General features: G+C 41.6%; 1 long non-coding RNA gene across 1 annotated transcript in view; it reads left to right on the top strand.

The window, feature by feature from the left end:
- Nucleotides 1-10,093, top strand: part of LOC139797841 (uncharacterized) — an 86,611-nt gene that overhangs the window by 42,767 nt on the left and 33,751 nt on the right. The window contains exon 3 of the long non-coding RNA XR_011726591.1: nucleotides 5,055-5,180. This is a non-coding gene — a long non-coding RNA (uncharacterized lncRNA). The remainder of the gene's footprint in view (nucleotides 1-5,054; nucleotides 5,181-10,093) is intronic.

Here is a 10,093-nt window from a genome sequence, read left to right as displayed (position 1 = left end):
ATGCTTGCGTGATGAATCCATCTTTGGAAGGATGCTCTGCTACTTCATGAGGATTTCCCTGAGCTGATTCCTCGTTGAACTAAAGCTTTTCCTAGAAAAATACCTTTATGGGTTATCTCCACTTATGTTATTACCATGTTCTGCCTCTATGGGAATTAGATGAGTAGTAATAATAAGTTATTGCCATGTGGGAGTTAGAATGTGGCTTTGTTGCCTGGAACAGACTTTGTAGCAATAAGGTGAGGTGCTTCTTTAATAGGAGCTACCAAAATACCAACTCTGAAGTCAGGTAACTGCTTTTCATCTTTAGGAATGTTGACCTCCTGCACCACCACTTAAAAAGTTAAGAAAAGGGTTAGAATACTGGCTTGAAAATGTAATGACACTGATCCACCCCTGTAGGTACAAAGAAGAAGAATTGTGTAGAATACTTAATGGAAAAAGAACATTTGACTGAAGAAGCCCTTCACAATTTACCATTTGATGGTTTCACTGCCTTCCTTTACTCATGTTCACATTAGGGGAAGTTCTGAGTTTTCTAACACTGGGGAATTCAGTGCTCAGCAACCAAAGGTAGAATGACTGAAGATAGCTACCACTTTTTACTTCTTTGTTGCACTACTTTGCTCACTAGGTGGTTGAGATACCAACCCTGTCTGTGGAAGGCAACCTATATTGCCTATAACTTATTGCCCATTCTATTATTTTATCTGGAATAGTTAATTATTTTTATTTTCAAAAGGGTTTTCATATACTGAGTGCTGATGATACAGGGGTTGAAAACTGAATTTTGGTAAAGGAAAAAGAATGGAGTGAACTCAGTCCCTTGAATTTAAGCATTTTCTATTTCTTTAAGGAGAAAACTGTCTCTCAGAAGTTCCAGAAGAGTAAGTAGGTTCATATCTAGTAGTTTAAAGTTACTTCAGTTAACCACCTGTCCTGTCTTCTATGAAATATGTGGCATCTCTGGTCCCAGGTTAGCAGAGCTACCTCTTTTCCTTCAGAAGTTAGCTCAGTGTTCCCTTGGTTATTGTTGTCAGAAGATCACATCTTTTCATGTCATAGTGTTACACTCCTTCAACTCTGAGTAGAGGATTCTTTCACAGCCTTCTACACAAATAGTTTTGCAAAGTGTAGATTTAAACTCGAGAAAGGATCACAATTTAAAGCTTCAGAAATGAACAGGCAATTCCAGACTCACTTAAAGGAGTAACTTCTACTGGTTTTTACTATTAAAAACTAACAAATATTACTGCCAAGCCATCAGCTCTTCATAACTGAAAAAATCCCAAATTACAAGTAAGCCTGTAGTATTTAAAGGTTATTTCTATGAGAGAATAGATGTAGCTTTCCTACTTCTAGCACTGGAGATGCTAGAAGTTTTGGGTTTTTTCATCTGCCTCATGACTGCCTATTGTCAGGTCCTCCAGGAAGATGTTGTGCTGAACTCTGTACTCATATCTTCCTCAAGTACTGGAGAAACTAGCAGTAAGCATTAGAGATACACTCATCACCTTGCCTTCAGGAGTCACATTTTTTCCTGCTTGCAGGTGCTGGTAACTTCCTGGTGTACTACTGCAATAAAACTATACCCTTTTACCTTCTGCTTTCAGACAGACAGACTACATTTTGCAACTCAAAAGGGCAGAAAAAAACTGAACCAAGGATGTTTGCTTAAAGGTTTGCAGAGTGCCTGGACAAAGTGCATGCTGTTCAGTAATGCTTTTTCAAACACTTCAGCTTGTCCTTGTGTGGGTTAATATCTCTTTCTAGTTAAACTTTATTGCATTTCGTCACGAGAGAAGCATGCAACCCTGTGCTTTGCACTCTTATTCTAGGTATAGAGTGATGGGGCAATCTGTTAGCACAGATGCAGAGCTGAGAGCTCTTGATCCTTTGTAAATGCACAGGAAGTTGCTTGACTTAGGTTTAGAAAATCTGTTCCTCCTCCTTTGGCAGAAAAGGGAGAGACTGTAGAGTAGATGCTGCTATTAGAACTTTAGTCAGAATCCAAGCATAACATTAAAAATGAAAAAAAAACCACCAAAATGCCAAAACAAAACAGTAAGCAGGTGTGAAAGCTGTACAGACTGGCTCAGAAAACACACCCACGTTGTTCATGGGTTGTCCACTCCAGTCAGGGGAAAGACAATATCCAGGGTATCTGCATCCCCACAACACCACAGGTTGAAAATAGTGCCCTGAGCAGCAGAACCAAGGCAGTGTGGTTTTCTCTGTGTGTCCTCAGTTCCTACACAGCCTCATCTGCCATGACTGTAGCTTCTACCACTGCCTTGTGTAATCCTGACTCCTCCACAAGGTCTCCCTACAGTGCTCCCTCTCCCCTTATCAGCACAGCAAAGCAGAGCAGATGCTGCTCCTGATCCCCAGGAGTGATGTGTGTGTGCAGCAGGCCCACGAGTGCCTGGGGACTGATTACCCTGACAGGACAAACAGCACACGTGAGCCTTGAGGGTAAACACTTCCAGACTTCTCTGCCCAGCTGCTGGTTCTGACAACCCTGTTCAAGTTAAGTCCTTGAGACCTTTCTCTCTCATCACGTTTAGATGGAATTAACCAATTTGTCAGGAAGTGATGGGGGTGACAGAAAAGGGGGATTGCACAAGGCTTGTGTCCTTAGAAAACATGGGTTAAACAACATCACATCCCTTTTACAAGCATATCACATGCCAACAACAACAAAAAAGAAGATGAAATCCAAAGCAGACGAGTGCAAGGCACTGTGTTTAGATAAGACCAGCTGACTGCTTAAATTCTGAATAGGGAAAACATCCATCTGGTCTTGTAGAAAAGAATTGTGAGGTTATAGCACAACAAAGGTTAGTCAATTACCTCATACTAAAAAATAAATTAAAACAGGTCTATAGCACCTATAATTCATTCACTGAATCATACAGGCTGCTGTTCTCTTTGGAATTAAGAAAAAATGGAGTACTGCATCCCACTCTTCTTCATGGCTGTCTTGTCTAACTGCAGAGAACCAGGGATGGGCAGGAGGTGTAATCAGAGCTCTTCTGAGACAAGAGTGAAATCAATAATCTAGAGACTGAGAAGTGATGTGCTAACAATACCTGACTATGAAAGGGGATTAAAAAATGTGTAATCTTGCCTGAAAACCATGCCTGAAACCTTTGAAGTTGAGAAGTTTCTGATACCATGTGTCTTCAAGGGCAGGTTTAGAAGAGCTGGTTCTTCCAGCTCTGTTTTTCTTACATTATTTTTGGGTTTTTATTACATGTGATGTATTTCTGCAGTCCCACCAGTGCAGTATTTCCTCTAGAACCACTGCTGAGAGAGTAGACAAGTTCACACTGACTTTTCACACCAGCTAATGGCCCTCCTGAGGTCTGCCCCATGGTTAACTTGTCCCTCAATAAATATCTCTGAAGGGTCATTTAATGTCTTGGTGTTTGCTTTCAGTTTACAAGCAATCTCTGAATGCATCCTGCTGAGCTGTTATGCAGGATTATTTTATGGATTTAGTGCAAAAAGCTTTTTTCCTGAGAACTGTCAAAACTCCACAACTGCCCCAGTCAGATCTCAGAGAACAGTGGTACAGCAGAATTTCAAAGGGGTGCTGCTGAACACAGCTAAATATGTGGTGGAAAGAAGAAAATGGTTAGAGTGAAATTCCTCTTTATGTTTAGAAAGTAGAACTAAGGCAGCTTTGGTACCTTTTCATCTAAGGACACTGGTTAAGTAGGACACACGAAGTGAAGAAAACACACATTCCTCACATTAACATTTTTAATACAATCCAAACTGTTTCAGACATTTTTAACAAAAGAACTCAAACTGATGCTTCTTGATTGATGTTCATAAAGTTTCAGTAAGGAGACATCTTTAACTAAACGAGGGCTTCTGGATTATTTAACATGAAAGTTAGAATATTAGATTTTCCCTCAAGTACAGATATTTCTGTTTTCATTAAGCAGACTCACCAAAACTGTTTTCCAAAATGCTCACTTGTGATTTTTACCTGTTAAGAAGAATTGTATGTGCACATATGCTACAGAGTTTGCTTATTTGAGCTCTTAGCTCTCTGTAGGCTGTGTATTTTCTGGGGCTGCTCCTAGAAAGGCACATTTTGGTTCTGAGACTGCTGAAAAAGTAAATACAGTATTTGAATTCCTTTATTTCTGGGAGCTTCCTTCCCCTGGCTGACCACATGAGACTTAAGAACTGGCAGGGAGTCAGAAAAATATGTGGTCTGTCCAGTTGAGAAAGAGGGAGGAGGAGTTGTCTGTGTTAGAAATAATTGTTCAGCTGCTAGTAGGGTAAGGCCAGCCAAGGTTACTGTTAACAGTATGAAGTGTGCTGCATTCCCTTAATCTTCTAAAGATAACAAAACAAGATAATCTGTTCTTTGGGACAGTTTTGACAGAAGTTTCAGAGGAATAAAATTACTTGAACCTTCAGGAGCTTTTTGTTATTTTTTGCTTGGCTGCAATATCATCACCTTTAATTCCTTCCCCTGAATCTGTCATGAGTCTCCTACTTTGCCAGAAGAGGGAAAAGAAAATTCTCTCACTTTTTCCTTTGTTTCTTCAAATCTGTGTGACCATGTGGACACAAGGAGGAACAGATTTTCTGAAAAGAGGAATTCAGGGAATAGAGGAATCAGACCTGAGGATGTCTAATTTTTGGATTCCCTGCAAAAGCATCCCTGATCAGACAGAAACAGATTTTCTTTTTTTTTTTTTTTTTTTTTTTAAGATGAAAGTATGTCCTCCCCCCAAACATGGTGAATTCTTACCCAGTTCTGCTTTGCTAACTAGATTTCAGAAGAGAGAGAAGTGGAGACTTGATTTTCAGAAACAAAATGGTAATTTGACTTAACTTGGGTTATTACCATGGGTTACCAGACCAAGTTCTGTCCAAAGAGGAGCCCAGAGCTTCATTTTATCTCCTTATTTGTCATAAAATCTGAATGTTGTCTTCTCTAGATGGAGCAAACAGGAGAGACCAGGGCTGATTGGTGGGTGTGCAGCAAAAAGCTGTAGCTTCAGTCTGATTTTCTACTTCTTTCCCAGGTTGCATCTGCTGTCTAATTGGCATTCCCCACTCATCCACAGAGGATATAGATTGGATGAGTAGCAGAGCATGGAAACAGAAGTGCCAGAAGATCATATTAATAACCTCAGAGTTTTGTGGCAGTTGTAAGTCCTCCTAAATGTGATAAAGAAATTGAAGTACAGATCATTATTCTTAACCTTTGCCATCCAGAGAGCTCCAAACCCTGGCAGTTGCACCTTTGTGTTCAGGATAGGTGTTGATTTCTGGTTCTGTACATTTCCCACGCATCACCTGTTCACTCAAGATTATTTTTGATTCATTGAAAAATTTGGTATCAAGAAAGAGGGATCTAGAGGAGCTACTTGATCAGTGGCACTGATTATCAGAGGTTATCAGAGGTTTCCATGGCCTTAGCTTCAGGGTGCAGACCTGCAGCCTAGTGCCAAACAAGATGATCTAGGGCAGCAGCAGCTTCCATCTTGTAGCTTACTGAATGTGTACAGCATTACTTGGGAATATTCTTAAGCATTATTGGAGGCTGTTCTGTTCAGACCTCTGTAAACTGCTGCTAGAAATTCCAAGAACCTTCACCTTTGCAAAGGACAACGAGCAAATATTGTACTGAATTAATAAAGTTATATCTTCAGAGAATGATTTCTTGATGACCATTTTGGTCTTCTAATTCTCTTCATTAAAAGATACAATCATTAACAAAAACTTGCATTTCTATTTTTTCTTGTCAACACTTCAAAATAAAAGGCAATCAGTATGTCTGCTGCTACTTCTTAGAGAAATTTAAAACAATTTACCATTATATATGCTAAAAACTGTGAAAACTGTTACTGAGCAAAAGCTTAAGCAATAACTAGGTAGGAACAGCTCACCTCAGTAGTATTGACTGCAATTCTTAAAGTTTATTTTTATTCAGCTAACTTTGCTTACATCTACAAATAACAGTGTTTAATAAGAAGGGACAGAGCAGTTTCACAAGACCAGCCTGAGGAAGGGACACGAGGTGTTATTAGATGTGTATGAGGATGAGTCAGCAATTCTTAGCTTCCATCATGCTAAATAAATTATTCCATTAATTTGGCTATGATCACAAAAAAAAAAAAAAAAAAAAAAAAAAAGGATAAGGAAAGTAAACCAATTCTGGAAGTCTGAAGTAAAGACTTTGGTTAGAAATGGAGAAGGAAGTTCTGACTGGGTTCCACAGAGCAGCAAAGTATGGCTGAGAAGCATGGGGTAAAGCAGTTTCTTGTGAGGGAAGGTTTGTCCAGTGCCTGTAGAAGCTCAGACTGGAATAATAAACCAGAGAGGCCACACAGCTACTGCAGACTGAGATTCATTGGTTTCAGGTGATTGCCTCACTTTCTGTCATCCTCTAAATCCCTGCACCCCTCAGACCTTTGATTTATTCAGTGAACATTCTGAGCTTTCACTCCTTTACCCTGACACATCATAGAATCATAGAATATGTTATGTTGGAAGGGAGCCATCAGGATCATCAAGTCCAACTCCTGTGAAGGGCACCCCCAGGATCACCCCATGTGCCTGAGAGCATCATCCCAGTGCTTCTTCAGCTTGGGCAGGTTTGGTGCTCTGACCACTTCCCTGGGGAATTGTTCCACTGCTCAGCCACCCTCTGGGTGAAAAACCTTTTCCTAATATCTAACCTAAACCTGCCCTGATTAATTTCTCTGAGTCACCAGTAGTCAAACTACAGTAAAACTGTCTCTAGATCTTACTCCTGCCTTGGAAGTCATCTGGAGTGAGATGGTTCTGTGGCACTGACTGCAGTCAACTAACAGAGGTTGTGTCTGTGGCTTGATGAATGCTGAGGCCTGCCATTTCTGGACTCTGACAGTCTCAGTCATTTGCTGAAATCTGAAAAGGTAGGACCCAGAAGCAAAGCACATGTATGGATTTAAGGAAAAAGTGTAACCTATCAGGCAGAGACCAAGAGGAATTATCTCCTGACAAGAGTTCAGTGGGTTACTCATGAGCTTCTGAGAAGTACATAGCCCAAAGGTAACTGTAAGCATTGGGTGTGGAGGGTTCATTCTGTACAGCAGAAATATATGGCACAAAGTATCTCTCAGCCCTGTGCAGCATGGATAGGACAGATGGATAGTGCCAGGCAACTCTATTAGGACAGCAGATTAACTCAGCATCTTTTTTCAGCAGACCTCACATGTCAATCTATCACAATTTAAAGTTCTGTAAAGGGATCTCTGGATATCCCACCCAACTGCTCTCCACGGAGATGCTGCCCACACTTTCCTGCCTAGAGATTATTTTGCTCTTCAAAGACTGGTTTTATTTGCAAGAAAATGACATGATTATATGTAAGTCACAGACAAAATGCAAGAGCTGCAACTTCAAGCAGCTGTGTCATCACAGATGTTTTTCTTACCCCTCCTGTAATAAGAAGTGCTTGAGAATGTTTCATTGTGTGGTATCCAAACTCTTGTATGTAGGTTACAGGGTAGATGGTTAAAAGAGTAATACACACTAATGTGTTTTAAATGGCCAGATACCACATGGATGGCAGCCAGGCACTGCAGAGAGGTGGGAAGTAACACTCCCAGACTGAGCAAAGAAAACTGCAATAATATTTCTTCCTTCTTAGGCTTCTCTACAATTTTTCAGTGCCTGTCCCCTGGCAGCTCTGCATGACTGATCCCTGCCCCAGGGCCAAGAGGGCAAGCAGGGGCAAGGCAAGAGGCTCTGCGTGGCAGCACAGGGGCTGGGAAGAGGGTGAAGCTGATGCTGCTGGAAGAGGGGTGCTCAGCCACCTTAGACAGACTTTGCCAAGTTGACACCAGCAGCCTGTGCTGCACCCTTTCTGCTGATAAACCCAGGACTTCAGCCTAGGGCTCCATCACACCAGGGCAGAAGGAATAAGGGAGAAGGTAACAAGGCACCCAGAGAAACTCAGAGGGCAACTCTTGTCTCTCCTTCTGCCTCTGGGATGCCAAAGGACAGGAAAAACAGTCACTGCAAGGCCTGTTAGAGGGTATCATGCACTGCAGCTGGAGCTTTGAAACTTTTTAAAACCCCTCCCTCCTTGTTAAGGGCACCTTTTTGTTAATCCTCCTTGTTAAAAAGGAGGTTAAGGGCACCTCCTTGTTAATCAGCTACCTTTTCCAAGACCTTGGAGTGAATTGCTTTCTCTGTGTTAACTCAGTTGGCTTTAAATGATGAAGAAAGGCTCTTTCCTCCCTTTAGGTCTAAGAAATAACTTGCAGACTACATACTAAGGACATCATAGTCTCACCAGGCAGGACTACAGATTAGAGATGAGTGATACCTGCTATCCCTCCATGCTGCATCTGTAAAAAGGCAAGTGCAGTGTCTTCTAAGGTGTCTTAAACTCAGAATGCTTTGAAAATATTTTGAGGGATTTCTTGTTCTGTTAAAACCTGATGTTGTGGAAGGAGAACTGCTGCAGGAGAAAGCATACTTGCTGCTCTCTGTCATTCAAGGAGGTAGAAAAGTTAGGAGAATGCTTCTTAATCAGTTGTGATAGCAGCTATTCAGCAGGTCTGAGACAATTAGGAGCATTAATAGCTTGTACGTGCTCTGCCAAATGAAACACTATTTTCAGTAGGAGCCCATGGACGTGACTCAGCAGTTTCCCAGCCAGCAATTTCAGTATTTTAAGACTTACTGTCATGTGTTCCTTAGTAACAGTTTTCCTCTCTTGCTTTATCTGTGATTAGATGGCAAATCTACTAATGTATTACTCATTAGTAAGTATGGGAGCAGGTTAGGTTGTACAGGGTAGTGAGATGACTCAGTCAAATGGCTACAGTGATGATGAAAGGTATTGCCATTGAATTTACCTATCTGGAGTGCCCTTTAATTCTTGGGAGAATTTATTTAATTCTTGGGAGAAAATCAAATTTGAACTGGAGTGATTTGAAACCCATGAAATACAACCACAGCAGGGTCCATTTGTTTCTATGGTACTGTGCTACTTCTATGGTTTTTTTGCTCAGAGGTGGGAGGATTAGTAATCTACTCAAGGCTACCAACACAGGGGAAGCAACTTGTGTGTAGTTACTGCCTGGGGGCTTTGGTTACAGTTACTTGACACTGACAACAGAAATACACAGTGATCAGAGGTCAGCTCTAAGGCTGAAAATCTGAACTGGCAGGGCACGTGTCACCATCAGCACAATGACAAAGGATTCAAGCATCCCAAAATCTGGGCTGTGGGTGTGAGATGCTCTTGCAGCTGCAGTCAGGTGTGCATTGTTGTAACCAGCACGTGTTGGGAGCTCATTCTTTACAGCATCATGAGTAGCAAGAACTGTTCCTTCTGCCTTTGCCTTAAAAGTCTTCATTAGGACAAAAAAGGAAACAAAGCTCATGTGATGGACACTTCAGCAGTTTATAAATCCCCTTTCTTTATTCTCTCCCCTGCCATCCTGCTGGGTAGCTGACTAAGAGCAGGAACAGGAGCAGCTCCTCTGACTTCCCCAGAAGAATCCTAATGTGGTGCTTTACTGTGGGAATGCACTTTTACCTCCTTCCTCCAGCAGCCCACTTGGCCCATAAACTCAGCTTTCATGGCTCCCCCTCAAAAGAAAGAAAGAAAATTAGAAAATAGGCTGCAGCAATGCAGCCCCTTGAATGTCCACCCCATTTCTTGCACTTCCAGGAAAAGCCTGTGTGTGAGATGCTGCACCCTACAAGAGGTGTAAGGTGGCTTGGTCCCTACAAGTGGCTTCCCAGCTCCCCACACAGAAGGGATCCAGCCCAGATGTCTTCTGTGGGGCATGGAGATTAATGGGATTGGAAAGAGCAACTTCTACTATCTGTGAAATCAAATGTGTACCTCTGGGAAAAATGTCATGGTATTTCCTTAGCAAGGAGGGGCAGGGAGTGAGAGGTGGAAAGAATCCAACCTGATAGCACAGTGCTCACTGAGAAAGAGAAGAATAATCAACACAGGTCTCAGTGGAATTCACTTTCCTGTTGCTTATATGGGAGTAACCTTTGCAGATTCAGTCCATGATCTTAGACTGAAAAAAAAAAAAAAAAAAAA

Source organism: Heliangelus exortis, chromosome 6 (assembly GCF_036169615.1).
Source record: "Heliangelus exortis chromosome 6, bHelExo1.hap1, whole genome shotgun sequence".
Classification (NCBI taxonomy): Eukaryota; Metazoa; Chordata; class Aves; order Apodiformes; family Trochilidae; genus Heliangelus; species Heliangelus exortis.
The sequence above is the reverse complement of the archived record's forward strand: the minus strand, read 5'-3'. Positions and strand labels throughout refer to the sequence as shown.